Raw genomic sequence first — 27,573 nt, forward strand, 5'->3', positions numbered from 1 at the left:
CCAGAGAATAGATTTGGATACTTTTTCTTTATCCCTTCTCCAGTAAATGATAAATAGCTTTCTTCCCTGGTGGGGAGAATCCCCTTTAGCTTAGTAATGGCTCTGAGTACACTGAGAGTTAACAGTTCAGGGCTCAAAGGAAAAGACTTGGCATGGGCAGGGATGGGAGGAGAATCATGCGGCCAAAATATTTCTCTTCATTTTTTCCTTCAACTCTGGGAAGGGAGAAAACATAAAACTGAGTATTACACTAAGCATTAAACAAGAAAAATGTTCTCACTTTATGATTAAAGGATAACGGTGCTCTTGTGATGGTGTCAGGTATGATAAAACAAACAAAGTAAATTATAAGTAGTAATCTCGTTTGTAGGAAGTTATACTGGTTGACATGTCATATCTTTTCCATTTGTAGTTTTCCTGACTTTCTGATTTGTTTCCAACAAAAACTGGTGTTAGTAAGATGAATAAAAACCTAACCATGGGAAGAAGCTGATGGATAGCTTTATGTGGTGTGCATGGAAAAATCCTCCTCAGGAAAGAATCCAAATTACTAACTGGAAAAGGGCGGGAAGAATAACTCATGTCAATAAAGAAAAGCTATGAAAAATCAAAAGGTCAGGACTTTGGATATTTGTAAGTTAAGGTGTATTTTGACTTGTCCTGGAGAGACTCAAAAACTACTATTGAACTGAATTACTTCCAATGAAATTACTTGGCTCAAATAATTTCCTATTTCAATACCTTGCTTGCTGTGAGGACAAGTGAAATAGACCAGTGCAACTAATAAGCCAAATTACATAACATTTTAGGGAGACCTTGAAACATGACAGTGTAAAATATATTGCATCCATACTTCTATCATGCATTGTTATTGTAATCAAGAATTAGTTCAAAGTAACTGAAACTTTTCTCAAACTTTTTTTTTAATATTCCTTCTTCTATACTTAGAAAAGTAGTATAATTTATTGCACAAAAAGAGAAATTAATGCATGCATGACAGATAAAAATTGCATTGATTAGTTTAAAATTAAGAATTAAAAAAATACAAATAGTAAATACTGGCTTTCCTGTCACTTCATGTAAAATACTACTAACTGATTAAAAATAATGTTGCTAATATATACATTACTTTGGGCAAGTTATCATGTATCAGTTTTCTGGTATTTAAGAAAACAAATGTACTAAAGACATTGATCTGAAACATATTAAATTTCCATATTAGCTGCTATCCCAGTTATTACATATATCATATACACATACAATTATATATGATATAAATCATATACAATTACATATGATATGTACATCTTTTTAATTCAGTTTATTTATTCCAATACTTAAACTATATTCTACTGTGTTTTTAAAGGCAAAAACTATTACCTCTTCCTAATTTACATGAAATATATTATTAGTCTCCCATTATAGAGAGGAATATGAGTTACACATAGCTTAATTTATTCATTCACATTCACACAACTAAGAAGAGGTTAAGTTGAAGTTGGAACACAAGAATGTTTGACTTCATGTTCTTCCCACCTCTTTTCTTCCCCTTTTCAACACATATTTTGAGTTTCCACTATACACCAAGTAATGTGCATCACAAAAAGACCCTCAAAAAGGAAATTAGTGAATCGGGCATCAAATAATGTATCATGGTTGACTGAAAATAAGAGTTTGTGTTTCTACTATGTGAAGGAGCATAAAGACAGAGACCCTCAGAAATAATAGCTGTTCTAGGTTGGGCTTATGGCCTAAGGACAGAGCAAGGGGTGAGAGATGTCAATGAAGTTATGGGTCAGAAAAATAGTCTCCATGAGAACGGGACACAAATAGTGGCTGAAATGACAGTAGTATTAGGAGATTCTGGATAGAGGTCAAAGTGAGAATGAGCCCAGATGAGTTTAAAAAGACAATTTCTCTAGGGCAGATCAATATTTGGAATTGGCAGAAGCTTAAATATTTTGGTTAAAATAATTTAATTCTAAAGATAGAAGTCTAATAGGTGTTAGGCTAGAAAGAGAGACAATCAAGGAATGACATATTGCTGCCATGGATAATGGGATGGCTAAGCTTGTAAAAACAAAATTAAGATGTAGGAGGATGTATCCAGAGTATTATTAGACTATAAGGAGAGAGAAGTCCTAGGTTAGCAGGACTACCTTCTCTGCTTTCCAACTTCTTATAGTATCACTGACTAACCTCAGGACTGCTTCTATACCCAGGAAATGCAATAACATGCACATGCTTCTTAAGTGATCTTAGCTACATAGAGAATGGAACTATCCAAAAATCAGACAGATCATTACAATAAACAGAGACAACAGGAAAGAAAAGAAGAAGAAAAATATGATTTGGAGAAACACCCATGGGGCTTTTCTTCCTTTCTTAAATTTCTGAATGACTAATTTGTCCCTGGACACCACAAACATCAATTACTCATTTTAAAACTGCTCAGAACATTTTTTTGAGTTTTTTAAAAACATTTTTCAATCATTAGTCCAAGTTTATATAAGCAGAGCTTAGATACAGTCCCTCTGAGCATTCTTATTTATGATATATGGGATGCTGTTCTTTTGAGTTGGGTAAATTTCCATTCACCTTATATTTAGGCCTCCCAAGACCTTGTTCTATAATATAGAAGAAAAGCAACTTGGTTCCACCAGAGGCTACATGCAAGTTATGGCATGCTAGAAGCAAAAAGAGATTCTCCATGGTCAGCAGTAGTGAATGAGAAACCTCTAGTTAGATCCAAGAAGGAGAGTGTGGCACGTATGATAGCCAAGTGGTTTCAGTACTGCTGTCACAGTTTATAGGACAGTATATCGTGGTTAAGAGACAGACCCTAAAGAAGAGACAACTGGGTTTCGATATCTGCTACTTACTAGCTGTGTGAGGCAGTAAAGTCATCCAACCCCCTGGCATCTCTGCTTACTTATTAGTAAAATGAATATAATAGGATCTATTTCAAAGTGTATTATGACAGTTACAGGAGTTGATATATAAAGTTGTCTTACAAGAACACTGCAATTATTATAATTGATATTATTATTATTTGTGGTTGGTGATACACTGTACAGGTTTTGGCAGTAAATAGTCTTAGCATGACCAAATCAGAAGTGTGCCTCTTTTTTATTCATGAAACTAGAATCTGACAGAAACTCAACTGAGATTCAAAAAATACAATGACTACTCCTTACTGAAAATTCAGATACAGATGACCACAGGCAGAAGTCATACAACTGATATTCTGAACTAAAATAGAACTACCTAACCTAGTATTACTGGTTAATTGTCTTGAATAAGAGATCTATGCTTTCTAGAACATAAATGTTCTTGTAACATACCCTCCTCTGCCATCATTATCTCAACTATTGTGCTGACCAGAACACAGCTCATCAACTTTGATCTGATCAAGGAAGCAATTGGGTTTTTGTTCTTCTTCTGCAGACATCATATTTAGCATTAGGTTTTCTAGAAGTTTTATCATACCTTCACTCATATTGTTTGAATTCGGAGTTAAGTAAATCCCTGTGCTGTCCTCAATATTCTGCAAGTTACTGGTTGATAGGCAAGATAAGCTCTACTTTACTGCTTCTCTTACTTAATAAACTCCCTATTTTAGTTTTACTATTTCCAGTGAATAGTGACCTCACACTTGCTGACACATGTTCAGTGGTTATACAAGAGATGTTGATATTTTGTCTTTCATGCCTCAAGTCAGTCTTCTTTTCTCACTCTCTTACACATCCGCTTTCCAATTTATTTGAAGCCACTGTCCATTTGACATGAAAAATGCACTTACAGTCTTGTGGCTAATTATTTCAAGGAGAGTGAAAAAAACCCTCGATTATGGCATGATTAACTCCATGTGCTTCAGCTAAAGCAATTGCATACTACAGAATTTCTCTGCAAAGACAATTTTCAGCAATTGGCTTGTGTTAAACATTGCATTCCATTCCTCCGGTGCTGGACTGATTTTTCTATGTATCTTCAGAGAATCAGCCTATTCCATAGCACATCTCATATACTTCTTCTAAGAAATTTTATGCAACTGAATTATCTTTGTTAGTTTTTACCAAATAACTATCACCTCTCATGTCATTACTCAGGTTTTTAGCTCCTGGCTTTTTAACTTCTCATCACAAAAATGGGAGGGAGGTCCAGGAAGGAGGGGACATGGGTGTACATATGGCTTATTTTTGTTGATGTATGACATAAAACCAAAAAATTCTATAAAGCAATTATTCTTCAATTAAAATTTTTTTAAAAAGTGAATGGTCACATGGTGATTGACTGTTCCATTCAAGATTTGAGGTGAAGAGCTGAAGTTGGTGGAGAAGGCAATGGCAACCCACTCTAGTACTCTTGCCTGGAAAATCCCATGGACGGAGGAGCCTAGAAGGCTGCAGTCCATGGGGTCGCTGAGGGTCGGACACGACTGAGTGACTTCACTTTCACTTTTCACTTTCATGCATTGGAGAAGGAAATGGCAACCCACTCGTGTTCTTGCCTGGAGAATCCCAGGGATGGGGGAGCCTGGTGGGCTGCCGTCTATGGGGTCGCACAGAGTCGAACACGACTGAAGTGACTTAGCAGCAGCAGCAGCTGACGTTGGGGCTTGAGACCAGACTGAGGAGTGCTACTCATATCATTGATATATAACTACTATCTCTGATACTCAATTTCATATCAGGAATGTTTCACCTGTTGCCATCAGACAGGATTATTTGCAATAAAGCTCTCATGACTTTTGCAACTATTCCCAAGGATGGGGCTGGATCTTCAATGTGCTTAGTACCTGATAATCTTAGATAGATTATTTAGAGGCTCTAACTCTCAGATTCCTCATATATTAATGAAGATAATTAAGACTGGAATATTCTTGGTAGGGATGCCATAGGATTAATTAAGATAGTTAAAGTGTTCCACATAATGCTTGACACACAGAAATTACTCAAATAAATATAGCTATTACTATTTCTGAAAATATGCACTCATGAAAAGTCTTTATGAAATAACTATCAATTTAGATTAAATTACCTTGTATCAGGTTGTGATTAAATGTAAAAGAACTAGAATCTGTTGAAGACTTGAAATAAACAGAACTTTATACATATGACTTTGTCATCTTTTTGCTTAAATCATAAAGGACTTGAGAAAAAAAGAAGACAAAACAACAGTATTATTTTTTACTAAGTCTAAGAATTAAAAAGATGGCAAATGCCCAGGTGAAAACCTATCCACTTCTTGATTTTTTCCACCATATTATTATTATTATACTTTCTGAATTCTTACACACATATTTTGTACCTAAAAAGTTAGCACTAAAGTATTCTACTTATGTTTATTTTGATAACTGTTTCACTTTTTAAAACCTATGTTAGGTAGTATAGCCCTAATGGCTTAAGATCTTTTCTTTAGTAGATAGACGTATACATCTATAGATTTAAAAGAAAAATGGTATCACGTCCTCATCTGGTTTGACCATATTGGGACTTAAACACCTATACATACACCTATATATAACAATTGATGAATGATTCATTCTGTAATTCCATAGTTTGAAAATACTATATATTTATATATAGTCCAGTCCACTCACTGGACTATATGATGGGCCTGGATCTCTCTTCAGGAAAGGACTAGGCAACGTAGCTGAGACTGCTGTTGGTGGGTAGTGTTAAGCTGTTAGCCACTGTGGTGACTGCCTCAGATATAGAAATATGACTCACCTAAGGTTGTGTCCCTTCCTATGAGACAGGCTGGGACCTGGGACCATTTGCTGAAGTGCCTGCCCCTGGAAAAAGGTCTTCTACATCAGCAAAACACAAAGAAAGTAATGGCGAACTAAAAATAACTGCATGGATGTGCGGTTGAGATTAATTACAAAAAATAAGATACAAAAAGACCCAAAACCCAGCAGAAGCAGGGTGTTAGCAGCAAAAGCAGGGTACTGCACCAAGCACACAGAATCACCAAGAAGGTGGGAAGACCAACTAAGCTGCCCGTCTAGTGCAACCCCTGAACTCACCCCTACATGCATGCACGCATGCTAAGTCACTTCAGTTGTGTCTGACTCTGTGCGACCCGTAGACGGCAGCCCACCAGGCTCCTCCTTCCGCAGGATTCTCTAGGCAAGGATATTGGAGTGGGTTGCCATTTCCTTCTGCACTCACCTCTACACTCATCCCATATAAGGAACTAGCTCACCCCACCCCACACCCACCACCTGGGAGTGAACAAGGGAATCTTGTTTGCATTCCCTCCTGCTGAAGCAAGAGTCCCAGTAAAGCCTTGCCTGAATTTCTTATCTGGCCTCTTATCAATTTTTACTGATTAAGGAGGCCAAGAACCCTGGTCAGCAACACCTAAAGCGGCCCCACTTTCTCTCTGAAGTATCCCTGACCACCCTAACTATGATTGCAGCGCATTTCCCACAGCAGTGCACATGCCCTTCTACGTTTACGTCTTCCAATACCATTAGTATACGACATACCTGATGTATTTACTTCTGTGCTATTGCTTTTCTTTCCCTTTCAGAATTCAAGCTCAACGAAGGCAACATTTGAGGTCTGTTTTGTTTACTGGTATATCCCAAGAGCTTAGATTACCTGAAGCGTAATACTGGCTTGATAATTGTTATTTTTAAATAGTTATGAGCCATCATCCTACCACCTGTTAAGGGAGAAAGGTGAAATACATGCAGTTATCTCATTCTATGTGTCTACTTATTTTTTGCCTGTCTTCCTCAACTAGAATGTGAGCTCCATGAGGGCAAGGAGATTGTATCTGTTTTGTTCACCATTGTATCCCCAGCAACTAGCATAGCGCCCAGCACACAATAAATGCTTAATAAATCCTTATTGAACAAATGCCTGAACAGATACAATGGGGCCACATAATAGGACCTCAGTAATTTCTCTAGGAGAAGGACTAGGGAACTTCTGCCTTCCCGATACTATTGGTATGGGAGTCAGTAGTATTCAATAAACAAATATTGCAATTGTAACTTGGATTTTCCTAAAGTTCAGCTTCAATGATAAAAGATGCTTATTTATAACAATGAAGTTCTACTTTGTTTTTTTTCCTTGGTTACCCATCCATGTTTATTTCCTTAGAGAAAATCTAGGAAGAGAGGGACTATGAGCTTGGTTTTACACACAGCTCCAAGGCCACTTAGCTATCTCTTTATCATTAAAAACTGTGTCTGAGTTCTGATTCTTAAATTTGGCCTCAAATCTTCTTTCACATACTCTCTCTTGTCCAGCAATTTAACTTCACGTCCAAAACCCCCTTTCTATGGGGGAAGGGATTGATTGGGAGTTTGGGACTGACATGCACACACTGCTATATTTAAAATAGATAACCAACAAGGACCTACTGATAACACAAAGAACTCTGCTCAATACTTTGTAATAACCTAAATGGAAAGAGAATTTGAAAAAGGATATATGTATATGGATAACTGAATCACTTTGCTATATACCTGCAACTAACACAACATTGTTAATCAACTGTGTCCCAGTATAAAATAAAAATCCAAAATAAAAATTAAAAAAATAATTTCTTTTTTAAAGAATTTTTTATTCCATTTTTTTCTTTATATGGATTTTTCATCCAAAGGTTTTCCAAGAAACTGTTTCATACACTCTCCTCTCTATCCCTGCTTTCAGTACCAGGCACTGCAAATTATTAGCAATTGAAACTCTGGCTCTTTGTCCAATCAGACTTCCAGGCCATTGGTCCCAGAGTATATACCCAGCAAAGTATGCCCTGATTGCTGAGAGGAAAAGCTGGCCTAAAATATTCTTGTAAAAATTTTACTGAGCTATATTTTACATATCATACAATTCACCCATTTGAAGTATAAATTTTAAAGATTATTAATATTACCGACTGGTGGAATCATCACCATGGATCATTTTGAGAACATTTTTATTCCTCCAGTGAGATTGTTCTTATCTACTTATGGCTAATTCCTGTTCTCAGCTTTAGGCAACCATTAATTTATTTCTCTAAAAATTGGTATTTTCTGGATATTTCACACAAATAGAAGTAGACAATATATCCTCTCTCGTGCTTGGCTTCTGTCATTTAGCATAATATTTTAAAGTTCTTCATGTTGTAGCAAATGTCAATTCTTTTTACTGCTGAATAGTATTTCATTGAATGGATATGTCACATTAGACAGATAGATAATAACCAAGCAAATACATGAGATAATTAACGTGAATTTATTCTGAAGGAATAAATGAGGCAAGTATCATAGAAGAAATAAATATAATAAAGTTATTTCAGTAAAGAGTAACTGAATGTGGTGGTAGAGGGTAAGTAGAGATGATTCCCTAAGGAAGGAGGCATTTGAGCCTCCTTCTGCTCAAATCTAAATGAGCAGAAGTTATGGCAAGAGGGAGATGGGAGCAAAGGGGTCCTAGGCACAGCTGTTGTGAAGAACAACTGAGGGAATGCAAAGCACTGGGTGGTGGGTAACCACTCAATACACAGCTGCTGTTTCACCCCATCCCTTTAACGACTCTCAGCTCCTTCTATTCAAACAAGGAGAAGCTGGCCAAACCATAGATCACAGGGAGTAAAACTATATCTATGAAAAGTAAAGGCCCCCAAGAGAGATTCAGGCTCTGGCATCATAGTTAGATTCCACAGCTCTGAATCATACACCCAAGTCAGATAGAAGCACTAACCCAGCCTCCCTCCTGTTGCCAATTCAACTTCTTCCTCAAGAGTGACACCAGATTTCCAGTTTGGGGACATGATGAGTAATTTAACAGTGAGCATGTTCCTATGTTCTTTTATACAGTTCAGGAAGTTCTCACAGCAAGTATACTGGGGTGGTTTGCCATTCCCTCCTCAAAAAAAGATCTTAATGAATTGGATTACTACGATGGTGTGGTCAGTCACCCAGAGCCAGACATTCTGGAGAGTGAAGTCAAGTGGGACTTTTGAAGCACTGCTGTTAATAAAGCTAGTGGATGCAATGGAACTCCAGTAGAGCTATTCAAAACCCTAAAGGATGATGCCATCAAGGTGTTGCATTCAATATGTCAGCAAAGCTGAAAGATGTAGCAGTGGCCATAGACTAGAAAAGGCCAATCCCCATCCCAGATCCCAGGAAGGGTAGTATTAAAGAATGTGGTAACCATCAGACAATTTCACTCATCTCCCATGCTAGTAAGGTCATACTTAAAATCTTGTATGCTAGGCTTCAGCATTATGCAAACTAAGAACTTCCAGATATCCAAGCTGGGTTTAGAAAAGAAAGAGGAACCAGAGATCAAATTGCCAACATTCATTGGATCATAGAGAAAGCAAGGGAATTCCAGAAAAACATCTACCTCTGTTTCACTGATTATGCTAAAATCCTTTGACTGTGTGGATCATAACAAAGTGTGGAAAGCTCTTAAAGACATGGGAATACCCGATCAACTTACCTGTCTCCTGAGAAACTTGTATGAGGATCAAGAAGCAACAGTTAGAACTCTGCATGGAAACTGATTGGTTCCAAATTGAAAAAGGACTATGACAGGGCTGTTTGCTATCATCCTGTTTGGTTAACCTATATGCTGAGCGTATCATGAGAAATGCTGGGCTGGATGAGTTACAAGCTAGAATCAAGATAGGCGGGAGAAACATCAACAAGCTCAGATACACAGATGACACCACTCTAGTGGCAGAAAGCAAAGAGAAATTAAAGAGCCTCTTTATGAGTGTGAAGGAGGAGAGTGAAAGAGCTGGCTTAAAACTAAATATTAAAAGAAAAAAAAAGTAAGATAATGGCATCTGGCTCTGTTACCTCATGGCAAACAGAAGGGGAAAGGGAGTAGTGACAGATTTCCTCTTCTTTGGCTCTAAGATCGCTGTGGATGGTGACTGTAGCCATGAAATCAGATGGTTGTTTCTTGGCAGGAAAGCTATCGTAAACCTAGACAGTGTGTTAAAAAACAGAGACATCCTTCTGCTGACAAAGGTCTTTAGTCAAGACAAAGGTCCGTATGGTTTTCCCAGTGGTCATGTACGGCTGTGAGAGCAGGACCTTAAAGAAGGCAGAGAACCGAATTATTGATGTCTTCAAACTGCAGTGCTGGAAAAGACTCCTGAGAGTCCCCTGGACAGCAAGGAGATCAAACCAGTCAATCTTAAGGGATATCAACCCAGAATACTCATTGGAAGGACTGTAATACTGATGCTGAAGCTGAATCTCCAGTATTTTAGTCATCTGATGCAAATAGCTGACTCACTGAAAAAAAGTCCCTGATGCTGGGAAAGATTGAGGGCAGAGGGAGAAGAGGGCCTCAGAGGATGAGATGGCTGGATGGCATCACCAGTGCAATGGACATGAACTTGGGCAAACTTCAGGAGATGGTGCGGGACAGGGAGGCCTGGTGTGCTGCAGTCCATGGGGTCACAAACAGTTGGACATGACTGGGCAACTGAACAACAATGTCCCTGTGGGGACAAATGTGCTCAATTCTCTTGTGTAGATACTTTAACTTTTTGAAAAATTGACAAACCACTGTCCAAAGTGGCTGTACAAATTTCATTCCCACCAGCATGTTTCTTCACATTCCCATCAACATTTGTTACTGTCCGTCTCATTTATTACAGGCATTCTAGGCGATACGAAGTGACATCTTATTGCGGTTTTAAATTGCATTTCTGTGGACAGGGAGATGGGAGTAGGCCAACTTAAACATCAAAGACTCCAGTGTTTTTACTGAAGTTTGGTAGTTTTTCTTGAATCATTCCTCTTCAGATTGTTGGAAGCCTTTGGTTAATCTTGAGAGTTCTGAAATACTTGGTTTTGCTGATATTTGTTGTTTTTGTGGAGAACATTTACCAAACTTCTCACTTCACCACTCCATTAGTCCTGTTCAAATCTAAAATGTTACTGTGATAAGTTTTAACTTTATAAAATTCATTCTTAATTCTCCCTATATAATTCTCCCTCTCTCTTTTTTCAAGTTTGTACTTTTTAAAATGATACATTTATTTATACATTTTTTGAACATAGAGTAGTTAGAAAAAAAAAAAAACAGCCCATTGGAAATACTGAAATGTCACTTAAATACTATTATCTATAATATATGTTACATTACTTAACTATTTCTCTATCTACTTATGTTTTCTGAAGTTTCACCTGTATGCAAGATTTACATGATCACACTGGCCAACAAATGCACTGACATCTAATTATTATATCAAAAACTCTCCAACCTTCCATCATCATGGAAAACACCATGATGTCTATTATGTGCCAGCTTCTAAGTACTTATACTCATTTAACTTTCATATCAACTCCATGAGGTAGCTACTACTATGATCCCCATTTTCCAGATGAAAAAACTGAGGTACAGAAGGGTTACATAATTTGCCAATGATGATTAAGCCAGAAAGTAGAGCTGGGAATTCCATTTCCAGAATCTTTATCGTCAAATTTGATCGCTCTGCTTGCTTTACGTGAGTTAACTAAGGCACACAAGGGTGAAGAGTTGCTTAGCCAGTAACTGGTAAAGCCAACACTTTGATTCACTCAGACTCTACAGGTTGGCAGAGAGCAACCATTAGGGATATAACATCCACATTCCTCCAGGTTTAAGATGGGAAGAGAGTTTGGGGAAGAAGAGATTCCCACTGTCTGAATTATGTAAGACTTCAGTTATCTTCCAGAGATCCGTTATCTTACTTCTTGCCTAGATGGGAGGGTGACAGATGGTTCAATATATCTAGCCAGAAGAAAATTGTTGGAGCAAGAAAAGGTTGAATTCCAAAACTGCTGTTAGAAAAGTCCACTCCAGCAGCAATCTGCCTATAGCAATATCCCAGCTACAAAGGCAGAATCACTCCAACCCCAACAAAACTGAAAAGTGAAAGTTGCTCAGTTGTGTCTGACTCTTTGTGACTCCATGGACTGTAGCCTGCCAGGCTCCTCTGTCCATGGAATTCTCCAAGCAAGAATACTGGAGTGAGTAGTCGTTCCCTTCTTCAGAGGATCTTCCCAACCCAGGGATAGAACCCAGGTCTCCGACATTACAGGCAGATTCTTTACCAGCTGAGCCACCAGGGAAGCTCAAGAATTCTGGCATGAGTAGCCTATCCCTTCTCCAGGGGATCTTCCTGACCCAGGAATCAAACTGGGATCGCCTGCATTGAGGGCGGATTCTTTACAAGCTGAGCTACCACAGAAGTGATAGCCAATCCACCTTACCAACCACCTGCTGGAACATTTGCACCATCCTGTATAAACTGGCAGCCAAAGCTGACTGATACGATACTCCAGAATCTAGATACATTGATGGCTCTTACATCCCGACAACTCTGGGCATACTGGCAACATACACATTTACTGTGCCACATGTATTGGCCAGTTCAGAAAAAGAGACCTCTCTAGATTACCATCGCAGGCAGAAACCCCCTCTCCCTCCTCAGAACCCAGGATGGCTCCTAGCCATCCTACACAGGCAGCAAACAAAGCAGGAAAAGGGTCAGTTGAGATCTCTCTAAATTTTAGTAGTCCATCTCCTTTTATCTTCTTTCATCTGCATGATATTTTTATGTTCATTTCCCCAGACTTTTTCTGGGCACGGTTTTCATGGGATTGCTCCAGCCAGTGAGTGAATTCCTGTTAGTTTTAAAATGTTAACACTGACAGGTGACAGTTAGGTAGTGACAGTTTATAAGAAGTTTCTAAGCATCTGCTTACTTTAACTATTGAAAGTAAACTTGGAATTTCTTCAACAGGTAATGTTAAACATATGTCACTGATTTTGAACTCAATATAATGCAAGAAAGTATTTATAAAAATCACATGCACCTCGGAGTGTCACAGGGAAATACTTTGGTGGGATCTGTTCATGCTTTGTGTAATATGTGTTTAATCAGAGAATATTATATATTATTTTCTCAAGAGTTTTAAAACTGACCTTATTTAGTGGTGACTATGGAATAAATGTTTCATTACATTTACCATAAATACATATGACTAAATTAGATATGATTAACATCACTGATCTGCTAGAATATGTATTACATAACTTTGTTATAGTAGACATAAGTTGCTTTTTTGAAACTCAGTTATAATATTTCACTGGACTTCAGAATTGGGTAGCAAATCTACCAGATGATTTGCGAACAATACAGATAAAGAAATTGTTTCTCTTGGCTCATCAGCCATCCTGCCTATAAAAGGCCATACTGCCTGACACACACATCGACTTTGCTCCCACATACAGGTTCAGTGATGTGATTCATATCCAGTAACAAGTTCAAATCAGTCTTTTCAGAAAGGATTCAGGCAATCTTTTCCTCTATCTTCTATAAGAACATTAAGTAGATCTTCCCAAGTACATCCTGTTCAAGAATAAACCATTCTCAGACATTTGTGTTCCCATACCTTCCCCCAAAAGTATTTTCTCTTTTGTGTTATGCAACTGTTGAGAAGCCTATAAACTGTGTATTCCCACCTAAACACATTTAGAGGAAAACCACTCTGCTCAGTAACTTTAATATTCAGATCTGAGGTGCTCTCTCTATTAGGCCTAGATAAAATCACTTACCTTACTTGTCTGGATTTTTGTCTTTGACACATCTCCTAACAAATTTACACATTAATATCTCCATTTTATGAAATAGTTTTAAAGATTTTATCATTTTTTTCCTTTTTAGATACAACAACCTTTTAAACATGAAGTATAGTTGATTTATACAATTGTATTAGTTTTAGGTGTACAGCAGTGATTCAGTTATACACATATATATACACACACATACATATTTTTCAGATTATTTTCCATTATCAGTTATTAAAAAATTATGAATATAGCTCCCTGTGCTACACAGCAAATCCTCGCTGCTTATCTCTTTTATGCGTAGCAGTTTATATCTGTTAAGCATGTACTACTAATTTATCCCTAGCCTCATCCCTTTCTCTTCGGTAGCCATAAGTTTGCTTTCTACATGTTTGTTTCTGTTTTGTATATCAATTTATTTATATTATTTTTATATTTGATATGTAAGTGATAATCATATTTGTTTTTTCATGACTTATTTCACCTAGTATTCTCTATGTCTATGTTGCCACAAATGGCAATATTTCATTCTTTTATATGGCTGTATAATATTCCATTATATGTACATATATTATATCGTATTAAGCCAAATGTCTGTTCATGGGCACTTGGGTTGTTTCTATACCTTGGCTATTGCCAATAGTGCTGTTATGAACACTGGGGTACACAAGACTTTATTATTTTAACTTGTTATAAATTTTTCAACCTGAAGCTTTGACTGATAAATTCATGATATAATAAAAACTATTTGGGCATTTAGTCATATTATCCCATACCCAAAAGAATCAATCATACTTATTAGTTGCAAGAAGTAAATTATAATTTTAATGTCAAGCTAAATAAATCTATGATATTATAAGAAATATCTATTTTTCAAAATAGTATTTATTCTGATAGCTTCCATGGGAAATGACTATATTAATAAGATTGTTTTCTGATATTTTGTCATTTTTAATGTTATACAAAACTTTGCTTTGTTATTCAAATCCTAATACCATCTTGACATAGTCCAAAATAAATGCAAACCAACAAAAAACTAAATAACCTAACTCTAGTCACACCTCTTTCAAGATGCTTATAAATGATGCCTTTTGCAATCCTATATTCTAAGAACCACAGACTCTGACAGTAGAATTCAATTACAACCTACCCTTGGCAGTATATAGTCTTCTAATAGAATGTCAAAATGGAAACCTTTCTGTTTCAGTTCTGGCTGAGATTTCAAATTCCAAGAAGAAAACAATAACGAGCAAGTGCTTCCACATTCCACACTGAGGTGAAATACTGCCTACATCAGACTGGCAAAGAAAACAAAAATGAAAACTGTTTTACAAGCCCTAGTTAAATACTCTCAAACATTTCAAGGTTTAAGAAGCCAAGAAAGGGACTTCCCTGGTGGTCGCGCTCCACTGCAGGGGGCATGAGTTTGATCCCTGCTCAGAGACCTAAGATTCCGCATGCCACTTACCTTAGCCAAAAAATAAATAAGTAAAAATTTTTTAAAAAAGAAGAAGCTAAGAGAAAATAACCTTTTTTCCTTGGATATAGTTGTCAAACTCCTATGGCATTTTTTTTTTCCTGCCTTCCACTCAAAGTGTCAGAAAAGTAAGGATGGTATTCTATTCTTAACTGAATTCAGTAAGAGGGGGATTAATCTAACCATTTGGAGACCTTGATATATGTGCTCTGGAGTGAAGGAAGAGCACTCAAGTGCCTGAGAAATATAGGAGGATGGAGAGACAGAGGTGGAAGGAAGTGAGGTAGCTATCACACACATCCCTGCAATAAAATGGGCTGTGTCCTATACCTAGAGTTGTGCCAAACGAGAAAGAGCTGGTGGCCAGTAATGGATTTAAAAGGGACCATCTGCAGGTTTGATACTACCCAACCAAATGAGTGTATCTTCAGAAGGCTGAGAGAAGAATCCTGAGCTGAGGGCAAGAGACAAACAAAAAGATACACTACCTGAGTAACCAGAAATGCAGGAGAACACTCCATAAGGTAAACAGTTAAATGCTTGTTAAAACGAGATCTTGACAGTACTAGGTATTGCCTTTGGGGGCAGGAGGAGAAGGGGACGACAGAGGATGAGATGGCTGGATGGCATCACTGACTCGATGGACGTGAGTCTGGGTGAACTCCGGGAGTTGGTGATGGACAGGGAGGCCTGGCGTGCTGCGATTCATGGGGTCGCGAAGAGTTGGACACAACTGAGTGACTGATCTGATCTGTTCTGAACTCTCTTCTTCCAGCATCGCTGGAGAGGGCAGAAATGTGGGTTGGCAAGCTGGCAGGTTGTGGGGGGAGAGGCTGGAAAGAAAGAAGCAATGACTTGGAAAAATGCAGAAACTGAAGGCTTATTTCTTTTTTTACTAAAGAACCCACACCTGAACAGGTACAAGGGGAAGTGGAGAGAGGAGATCATTGATTCTCAGTGACATAGGTTTTGCCAGTTACAGGAGTCTAGACATTTTAATTACTGAAATAAGACTAGACAAGACATGAGGGCTACCCTACATGTAACCGAAAACAGGAAATGAGCCCCACGGAAAAGTTCGAACAGGCAAAGGGGAAATAGAATACAATTGTTTTCTGCTTGTACCATATGGAGACATTCCTTCTGTGTAAAGTTACAGGAAATTACTAATGTTTATCACTATCCAAAATCAGGGTCCACTTTAACCATAACTCTCTTCATGAACATAACCATTAACTTCAAGACACAGTTTAAGTCACACTTTCTAAAATACCACCAGTAACTGTCCCAGTCTCAAAGATGATGAATTCTTGGAACTCTTACAATTAAGATTTCCTCCACTTTCTACTTTGAATTTAGTATGAAATACCTTGTGTTGATTTTTCTCACTAATATAGTTGGCTCACAATTAGTGTTTAATATTTATCTATCTATGGATCCATCATCACCATCAAGATGTTAAACTGATACATCAACTCCAAGTGTTTTCCCACTGGCCTCTTTGTAATTCTTTCCTCTAAACACTCTGCACCATTCCCAAGCTCTAGGAAATCACTAATCTAGTTTCTCTCACTAGGATTCCCTGTCCATCACCAACTCCTGGAGCTTGCTCAAAATCATGTCCATCAAGTCAGTGATGTCATCCAACCATCTCATCCTCTGTCATCCCCCTTTCCTCTTGCCTTCAATCTTTCCCAACATCAGGGTCTTTTCCAATCAATGAGTCAGTTCTTTGCATCAGGTGGCCAAAGTATTGGAGTTTCAGCTTCAACATCAGTCCTTCCAACAAATATTCAGGACTGATTTCGTTTAGGACGGACTGGTTGGATCTCCTTGCAGTCCAAGGGACTCTCAAGAGTCTTCTCCAACACCACAGTTGAAAAGCATCAATTCTTTGGCACTCAGCTTTCTTTATAGTCCAACTCTCACATCCATACATGACTACTGGAAAAACCATAGCTTTGACTATGTGAACTTTTGTCAGCAAAGTAATATCTCTGCTTTTTAATATGCTGTCTAGGTTGGTCATGGCTTTTCTTCCAAGGAGCAAGTGTCTTTTAATTTCATGGCTGCAGTCACCATCTGCAGTGATTTTGGAGCCCCCCCGCCAAATACAGTCTGTCACTGTTTCCCATCTATTTGCCATGAAGTGATGGGACTGGATGCCATGATCTTAGTTTTTTGAATGTGGAGTTTCAGCTTCAGCATCCTTAAGAATTTCCTCAAGGATATAAACACCATGAACAAAATTACCAGTCAACATGAACTAATTGATATTTATGAAATTCTCCATTCAACAACAACAGATCACACATTTACTTCAAGTACACCCAGAATATTTTCCAAGAAAGTTTTTATTCAGATCCATAAAAGAAGTCTCAATATAGAAGGTCTCAAATTATATGAAGTATGCTCTCATACCAAAATCGAATTAAATTAGTAACAGTAAAATACTAGGGAAGTTCCAAAATATTTGTAAACTCTAAGACCAAATTTTAAATAATCCATAAGTTAAAGAATATATGAAAAAAAAGTATTCTGAACTGAAGAAAAGTGAAAACACAACCTATCAAAAAGTCTGAGATGCAGCTGAAACTGCACTAAAAGATGAAATCACAGCACTACATATCTATATTATAAAAGAAAATTATCAAATCAGTAGTTTGTTCTTCTATGGGTTTCCCAGGCAGCTTAGTGGTAAAAATGCCATCATTGCAGGAGATGGAAGAGATGTGGGTTCACTTCCTGGATTGGGAAGATCCCCTGGAGGAGGAAGAAATGGCAACCCACTGCAATATTCTTGCCTGAGAAATCCCATGGACAGAGGAGTCTGGTGGGCTAGTTGGAGGGGGTCACAAAGAGTGAGACATAACCGAGCATTTCTTCTATATTCAGAAATTATCAAAATCTAACAAAGTTAACCACAATGAAAACAGAAGAAATGAAACAGTAACTGTGAAAAACAGAAATAAATGGAAATAGAAAAGTGCAAAATAAATAAAAGTGAAAATTGCTTCTTTGAGAAGACCAATAAAACTGATAAAAACTTCTAACCAGATTGATAAGTGAGAAGGTACAAATTACCAAATTTGAAACAAGAAAGGTGATGTCACTACAAATTTTAAACGTACTGAAAAAATGAGGGAATATAATAAATTCTAAAACAATAAATTTGACCATTTGGAAGAACTGAAAAACTTCCTTTAAACACTCAAACCAATAAAGCTCACTCAAAAAGAAACAGGTCATCTGAATAGCCCTAAATGGAATCAAATTACTAGTTAAAAATCTTCCTGTAACAAAAATTCCAGATCAAACAGCTTCACTGGAAAATTCTACCAAACATTTAAGGAGAATATAATATAAATTCTACAAAAGATTTTCAAGAAAATTGAAGAAGGAACATTTCCCAATTCTATATGACCATATGATCCTGACCCAAATCCAAATAAAAATATTATAACAAAAGAAAGCTAGAGATGAATATCTTTTATGATCATAGATGTAAACATTTCTAAAAAATTTTAGCAACTCAATCCAACAATATGTAAAAAAAGAAAAATACATCATGAGCAATATGGTTTATCTCAGGAGTGCCTATGTAATTTCACTTGAAAATTAACCAATGTGATTCTCCCTATTAATAGCTTTAAAAGGTAAAACCATGTGATCATCTGAAGAGCTGCTGAAAAAAGTGTTTGACAAAATACACTATCAATTCCTGATAAAAACTCTCAGCAAACTAAGAACAGAAGTGAACTTCCAATAATAAGAAGACAATGAGCTGGTTTATTATTGGACTGGAAAAGCTCTTTATCTCACCAGACTGCCTGGGTGCTTGCTTTGTGACTTTAGGACCAGATAAAGGAAGCAGACTATATGATGTGCTGTTTAAGGTCGGAAACTGTTCTGATGATCTTCTCATTTTCTTTACTGATGACTGCCGCTAGCATACCCACTTTGACAAGCTTGCTTGACAGATTAAATGGCCAGTGAAAGCTTCTCAGGGAACTCCCCTGGAGCCAACAATCCTTGCACACATCAGCCAATTCAAGCTGGAGACACAGCATGGTACACGTGTGGTACATGCATAGGAACCAGAACTCCCTTGTGGAATTTCGCTCAGATAATGCTGCCTGCCTGCATCTTCTTTTTCATTCTGTACCTTATCCTTTGCCTCTAAACACCACCCTCAAATGTGTGTGCTCTGTGGAGTCTGATGAATTTCAAATGTAAATTTCAAATTTACATTTATTTCAAATGTAAATAATGATAAAATTTTTGCAATCTGATAAATGACATCTATGAAAAACTACCAGCTCATACTTAATGGTGAAAGAGAAAATATTTTCCTTTAAAGTTAGGAACAAAGCAAGGTGGTTATAATTTTCTTTATTACCAACATTATACTTGAGATTCTAGCTGATGATGCATTCAGATAGAAAAAAGAAATAAAAGGCAATCATCTCAATCATCTGTATATAAAACCCTATAAAATCAACGAAAAAGCTATCAGAACTAATGAATAAATTTATAAGATTGCAAGGGTACAAGATCAATTTACAAAATTAATCACAGTTCTATTATGTTAGCAGTGAGTAACTGGAAATTAAAATTATGAAAATGTCATTTTTAATAACATCAAATATATGAAATATTTATGTATAAAATTGATAGAAGAGATATAAGACCTATACGGAAAATTACAAAACTTACCTGAGATAAAATGAAGACTAAACAGAGAAATATCTTGAATCTGTAACTTGGATGACTCAATATTGCTAAGACATAAACTCTTTGCAAATGTATCTTTTTTTTTTTGGTGGCACTGTGAAGCTTGTAGGATCTTAGTTCCCCAACCAAGGATTGAACCTGGGCCACTGCAGTGAAAACTCCAGGTCCTAACCAATGGACCACCAAGGAATTCCCACAAATTTATCTTTAGATTCAATTCAATCCCAATCAAAATCTCAGTAGACTTTATTTTAGGAATCTACAATTTGTTTCCCAAATTTACGTGGAAATACTAAAGTTTTCCAAATACTAAATTTTTGTTTTTGCTTTTCAAAAACAAAAAGGCAATCAAAGGACTAGGATAAATTATTTCTAAGACATGTATCTGAGAAAAAACTTGTGTCTCGAATACATGAAGAGGTCCCCCAATTCAACAATTAGAAAATATTACAATTTAACAATGGGTAAATGGCAACCCACTCCAGTACTCTTGCCTGGAAAATGCCATGGACAGAGGAGCCTGGTGGGCTGCTGTCTATGGGGTCACACAGAGTCGGACACGACTGAAGTGACTTAGCAGCAAACTACTTTAAGACACTCTTATATCTGTGTTTATCTTTTTTGTGTATGTAAGCATGGCATAGCCTACATTTCTTTAGATTACCAGCCCCAATCATAATTAACAAAGATGTTTTACATGCATCCAAATTTATAGAGAAGGATTTAAATGAAATCTGCTGCTGTAAAATTTGTATTTTTTTCTTAGCGTTTTTATGAAAGTTATAAATGGAATAAACTACTGTGAATATTCAAACTCCTGAACACAGCAGTTCAGCAATGCTCCAACACTCTTCCTGTTCGATTTTCGTGCCTTTTTTGTTTGGTAGTCTAGACATAGCCTGTTTCTTAGACATGTTTATAAATGGATTGGAAAGGAGGTCTAAATAAAGGCATTACTGAAATACAAAGCGTCTTTTTGTTATACATTGTTGTTATTAAGAAAAGATTCCAAAAGAGGGCTTCTGGCAATGAGTCATGTATTCTGACAGATGTTTTCTACAGATGAGAGTTCAGCTCCACCTTTCCCAAAAATGTAAGTTTTAGAAGGAGAGGTCTGTCTTTTGGAGCCCTTGGGAAATAAGTTATAGTGTAGACTGCGTTTCTTAAAACCACTCCTATCGTTGTTTGAAATCCAATGGCAAAGGTCTTTTCTCGTAAATAAATGATTTTGAAACTTTAAAACTTTCAACATACTTTGTTCCTTGATTCAAAACTACAGTCTTGCAAGAGAACTTGAAAAACAAAGGAATGGAGAAACTCTAGGAAAGCTAATGGCACCCCACTCCAGTACTCTTGCCTGCAAAATCCCATGGACGGAGGAGCCTGGTAGGCTGCAGTCCATGGGGTCGCTAAGAGTCAGACACGACTGAGCGACTTCACTTTCATTTTTCACTCTCATGCATTGGAGAGGGAAATGGCAACCCACTCCAGTGTTCTTGCCTGGAGAATCCCAGGGACAGGGGAGCCTGGTGGGCTGCCGTCTATGGGGTCGCACAGAGTCGGACACGACTGAAGCGACTTAGCAGCAGCAGCAGGAAAGCTAATTGTACCTCATGAATGTGAAATTAGTGTGAAGACAGATTTCTTGCATCCTAAAATAATGGAAGATGCTTAAGAAAGCTTCCTTAAGAAGCTTAAGAAGTAGCTTACCTTATCCAATCTTCTCTCCCAGGCCCAGAGTGAGTAGGAGAAAGGGGGCAGGAGTGGACGCCAACAGGCCAAGATTCTTCTAGGTCAGTGTTCTTCCCATTATACCTTCTGGAATAACAGGAGGAAACAATCTCTGACAAAATAATTAAGACCACTTAGAGAGGTCAAATCAACTGTCCAAGGTCATATAGCTAGTAAGGGACAACGCTGGGACAAGACTAAATATCTGAGACTCCAAAGACCATGATTTATACCATACCACTATTTTCTTTATATAGTATTATATATTTGAGTTTCATGAAAGAAACTTGCTGGTTTGACTCACCATTGTACTCTTTAGCATATCATAAATACACAAGAAATACCGGATAAATCATTCACCAATCCACAGATACTGATTGATTTTAATGTATATAGTGTTTAAACTGACTGCACACCAACTACATACTTAGGAGACAATGGACATTTGTGCTGGTTATAATTCTCTGACAGCAAGAATTTTTCTCCTCTGAAATTCTCTTAAGAGATGTCTTTTTCATAACCCAAGATCATCTGGAGTGGTGAAGGAAGTTTCCAGTTGATTTAGTCATAGGGAAAAAAATTACAGAAGAATAATATAGATGTCTACTGATACATGGGTAGAGGCATATATTCAGTTCTACCACTGATTTCCTTTTCCTAGAGGAATTAAAAGAAAGTGAGCTGAAAGAAAGGTGAGAAAATGAATGAAGGAAAGTTTCCCTAGTCTGATATCTTTTATCTTGATTCCCATAGTAATCTGGGATTTGCTCCTTGAGCATCTCTCTCCAGATCCAGAAATGATAATTTCTCATCTTCTATTTCTCTTTCAAGGCCTCAGTCTTCATCTTTTAAAAACACATTCACTGAAATCTTATTGTTGCCTGTAAATCTAGCCCTAAATTGTCACTGTAATCACTATTCTATTCATAATCAATATGAAGTTGTAAAACAATACTTTGCAAGGAAATAACACAGCAAATTTGTTTATACATGTCTCTCACAAATATGCTAAAAACTGGCTGTGCCTTAAAAATATAGCATATGAAGAACTGTATATACCACAATACTTCTGGCAAGCATAATCTCAATTTTTTAATTCTTTGTAAATATTTCATTTATGTCTGCTAAGTAGTTTTAAAATTTCCTTTAACATACTGCCATTATTAAGAGCAGACTGTACAAAGCTGATATATTTTACATGTTTTTAAAGAGTATGTGCATGTGGTTGAGTTTTTTATTGTTGTATGTCCATTCAGATAAATGAAGTCTATCTCTTCATGTAGTCCTTGCTTAATGCAAAATCCAAAAAAACTAGTGTTGTTACATTAATGCATTTTTAACCATTCTAGGTACCACTGTTTAAAATGCAAAGTTTAAAATACTGCATTCAAAAAGAAAAATGTATTTATCTTAATAAATTACACAAAGTAAAATTGCAAATAGCATATTAATAAAGAGTAGCTCTTGCCTATAATGTTTAGTAAAATCTAGGAGACAGAACTTAGTAAATAATTTCCAAAACAACTTAGTAAAATTCAGTAAACACATAAGTGAATAAAATAAATGATGATGCAAATTAATGTCTAAGCAAACATAAAGAGATCCTCATCTTCATTACTTTAATTAAAATAATATTATATTTTTTTACACAACTACCTAACTAATCAAACCATTGATATTATTCAATGTTGGCAAGTCTGTGGTAAAAGGGCACTCAAATATTTGGTGCAAAAAGATAGGAGTTTTAAAGCGTAGTCTGGGAATGTGTATGTAATTTTAAAATTTGCCTACTCTTTGCCCCAATAATTTAGCCTTTAAGAATCTACTCTTCAGTTATATTAGCCTAAGTAGCACACACACAATTCACACTCTCACACAGAACAATACTGGTTGCAAACATTACATGCAGTTTCAACATCAGTAAAATAACAACAACAATAAAAATATGGTACCTTCATTCAAGGAGTACTATAAAATGATTAAATGAAATGAGATATTGATTTGTAAGCTTACATATAATAATTAAGTGGATAAAAATGCCCAAACCCACATACATACCATGATTCTAGTTTTATAAACAAAGAAACTAATTAATGACTATAATAAATGTATCAGAGTACATATGCAGATATGTATCAATGTGTGGAAATCAGAAAAGATTCACTTAGCAAATTCTGTAGTGGTTACATTTGGGAGACAGAATTGGTCAAGTCAAACATAAGAAAGACTTTCACTGTATAAGATAAAAAAGAAAAGAATTTAAGGTTATTGGTGGTTTCCTTTTTTTGTGACTACAAGTTTAAAAAGAGGAAGGAAACACCGGTACACTGGCTACTAACCTATAGGTTTATAGCAACACATTATATCTGATCTGTTAAATAAAATCAAGGAATTCTGTACCAATGGGAGAACAAAAATATTTGGACTGTGACCCAAGTAGAATTAGCCCCACTAGAAATAGTTGCTTTCTGGAAACTAGATAGGTATGTATGATATTCAGGCTTATCTAGGAACAGTTACCAAGTTAATATAGTGGATGGTAAGAAAAATACAACATCATAAGAACTAGGCATACCAGTCAGTAAGAAAGGATCCAACAATATATAAAGTCGGCACCAAAGAGCTACTGCTGGTTAGAAACTCCAACCATTGTATTGAGCTACAGATCTCCATAAACTTGGATCCTTGTGGGAAACAGAACAGGATATTAGGGCATACAATAGTATACTATCCAGCTATTGAAATATGGATAAGGGAGGAAATATCACAGTCCCAGAGAACAAGACAAAGACCACAGTAAGACCAGCTTAAATACTGAAGTGAGATACTGAGCCCCACACTCAGGAGACTTCTCTAGAACAGAAGAGGAAAACAATTCACCTGAACAAAAGAAAGATCTATCTCACATCTTTGCTTGCAATTTGAATTAACAACCAATAAAATTATTTTTCCTTCCTTCATAGAAAACAATGGACACTTTCAAATTTTCCTACTGCTCCCCAGGGCACCATAATATTTCAGTCCACTAGTCTCGAAATTTAAAATTGTCAATAACTCTTTTTCTCCTTTACCAACTTCCACAAACCTGGACAACCATAACCCAAGCCCTTATATTTATTTTGTTCTAATTACTGAAGTGGTCCTCTGACTTACCTTTCTTTTCCTGATCAAGTTCCTGAGACGTGTCAAGATCATCTTTTTTTCAAATTAAATCTTACAAAGTCTCTATGCATGCCAAGAACACAGCTGTAACAAAATGTTACAGCTTTTTGTGTGGTCAGACAGCCACACTCCCAGCCTCTCCCTTTCTAGATTGTTTGCTTTGCCACTATGCCCGATAATGTTCCAACTCAAGAAACTGAGGAAAGTTTCCCTCCAAGTATAAAAGCAGAGTGGTTAAGATCACAGCCTCTTAAACAGACTCAATTCCTTCAGAATTTGCATAACCACATTCCAGCGATATGACTTTAAACACAGGATTTAATCTAAGCTTAGTTTTGTGGTATGCTGTGTCTAGTCGCTCAGTCATTTTGGACTCTGTGTGACTTCAGCTTTACTTAACCATAAAATAGGCATGATATTCATAAAACTTTTATTTAATAAAACTACTGTTAGAATTCAACATTATCTTCCATATGAAGTTCCTTATGGTTTTGGCTCAGAGCCTAGCATGTAATTAATAATTGTTATCATCACCATCATCACCATTCTTTCAAATGACAGCATTTTTCTTTTTTTTTTTTTTTACGCATTTCTTACCAGTGTACCCACGTAGCCTTTTAAAAGTATCAAAAAATATTTCTAGCCATGAAAAAAATAATTATGATGTTTTATATGAGAAAGATCTTACTGATATGAAGTACCAGTAACTTTCAAAATGCCTTTCTCATTTTTCAAGTTCTCCTGCTTTTTTCCTCCCTCCATAAACCTATGGTTCGTTCCACTCTGATCTTCTGGTGAAAAGCCTTCCTTGAACATTTGTCAATCCAAACCTAATCTTTTTGTGCCAAAAGAAAATCAAAGTACAGATATTTACCTTCTTGAACTCATTATTTTCCTAATTAAGGGCTGTTGCTGCTAAGTCGCTTCAGTCGTGTCCGACCCTGTAAGACCCCATAGACGGCAGTCTACCAGGCTCCTCCGTCCCTGGAATTTTCCAGTCAAGAACACTGGAGTGGGTTGCCATCGCCTTCTCCGTAATTAAGGGCAGTGTTAATGAACCCAAAGTAGCTGAGGTAAAAATGAATACGGGAATTTCCCAAATTAATTCGAAGGAAACACAGAAGGATTCCCAGCAACCAGAGTCATCAAAACCCCAGGAACGGCTCTAAAATTTCTGTTCATTAAGGCTGGTTCATCGAACGGAACATCTTTATTATGAACCAAGGATCCAGGAGGACCCTTCCACCGAGACCTGTGCTTGATGATGTTCCAGAAGCAAGAATCCTAGCAGTCAAGGGTCTGCCCCTTCTCTGTATTCCTATGAGCAAGCTGGAGAGACAAGTGGGCTGTGTATATGGGACACCACTCCATCCTGTGGCGCCTGGCTCGTTTCACGTGCTCCGTGGCATGAGAGAACCAGTAATACTTCTCGTGGGCAATGAAGGTGGAAGGGGTACTGAACCTGATGGTGCACAGACAACAGGACCCGTGGCTGCCGGGGGTCTGGAATGCACTAGTCCCTCTGAGTGGGAAGAGGACATGGGAGGAGGCAGCAGAGTTTCCGGTGCCGGCGATGGGCTGCGGGCCGGCATAGTGGCTGGGAACAGGAGTGGCTGTTTCAGCTCCGTTGAAGCTGCCTGGAGAGAAGAGACGATGAGAGACAGAGGCTGCGAGGAGGTGGCAAGTGAAAGCTGGCAGCGTTCGACCGCTAACCAGGTATCCACTTGGGGGCGGCCTGGCGCTTGCCTACTAGCAGACGCCGCACCAAGCCGGGGGACCTAGAGACGCAAAATGGCGGCCTCGGGCCCAGGTGGCCCAAGGGTGCTCAGGCACAGAGGCACGAGGGCTGATTGTGTGCCGTGTAGAGGCCTGGAGAGTGTGGAAGCTCGTGGTTTGGGTTATGAGCTTGAGGTCGTTGGCCAGGGGGTGTGGGTGCCAGGAAGGCTCGGCAGGGGTGGGGTCCTGGTGACCCGGCTCGCTCAGGCCAATGGGGTTCTGGGGGCAGTGAGCTGGGTGAGCACGCCAGTCCCCTTCAGCTTCCCCTCTCGCTCCTGGTCATATCAATGGAGAGTTACACTGGGTGATTTTCTGTCACTCTTTAATCCAAATACCCAATTCATTGTACATTTAATTTGGAACTATTGAACATTTAATTTCACATTGGTGAGATTGGTCGTTAGCCCACAGAATGTATAACCTTAAGGTTTCAGTGTCCAAAACCCTCCTCATATCTCCGACACCATTAGTATGAGTGATTGGAAGAGAAGCCGGTTGGTCAGTAGCCAACCAATAAACTGAGTAGCTTTAAATCAAATGTCTGTTCTTGTCCAGTCAGCAATGGCCAGAGGTGGGGGTTTCTCCAGACCCCCTGCTCAGTCGACAGATACTATGAGCTACAGCAACTTCTCTGAAAAGGAGGCATAGAAAGGACAGGTGAATTGGCTGGTACCTTAGTTGCAGTTTGCTTTGCCTAAATCTCTACCAACACCAGAATTGATATCATCACTGATTAGGTAGTCGTAAGGCACTAGAGGGGGGCTTCCCTGGTGGCTCAGATGGTAAAAAATCGGCCTGCAATGCAGGAGACCTGAGTTCGATCCCTGCGTTGGGAAGATCCCCTGGAGAAGGAAATGGCAACCCACTCCAGTATTCTTGCTTGGATAATCCCATGGACAGAGGAGTGGGGCAACAGTCCATGGGGTTGCAAAGAGTTGGACATGACTTAGCACAGAACAAAGCACTAGAGTGCTACTATCTCTCTATTTTGCCTCCTTAGTATAGCTCATTGTTCATTTTTCATTAATCTCCTGTGTTAATACTGGGCTTCCCTTATGGCTCAAAGGATAAAGAATCTGCCTGCAATGTGGGAGACCCAGGTTCAGTCCC

The 27,573-nt window shown here is 37.7% G+C and overlaps 1 long non-coding RNA gene across 1 annotated transcript in view; it reads right to left on the bottom strand.

The window, feature by feature from the left end:
- The window catches only part of LOC147374562 (uncharacterized), a 138,396-nt gene extending 111,938 nt beyond the window's left edge, over window positions 1-26,458 (bottom strand). The window contains exons 1-2 of the long non-coding RNA XR_015162909.1: window positions 24,679-26,458; window positions 21,505-21,612 (exon numbers count right to left, since the gene is read on the bottom strand). This is a non-coding gene — a long non-coding RNA (uncharacterized LOC147374562). The remainder of the gene's footprint in view (window positions 1-21,504; window positions 21,613-24,678) is intronic.
- Between the last annotated feature and the right edge of the window lie 1,115 nt (window positions 26,459-27,573).

This window comes from Bos grunniens, chromosome 4 (genome assembly GCF_055505025.1).
Source record: "Bos grunniens cultivar Pamir isolate PY7600 chromosome 4, Bosgru_T2T1.0, whole genome shotgun sequence".
NCBI classification, from domain to species: domain Eukaryota; kingdom Metazoa; phylum Chordata; class Mammalia; order Artiodactyla; family Bovidae; genus Bos; species Bos grunniens.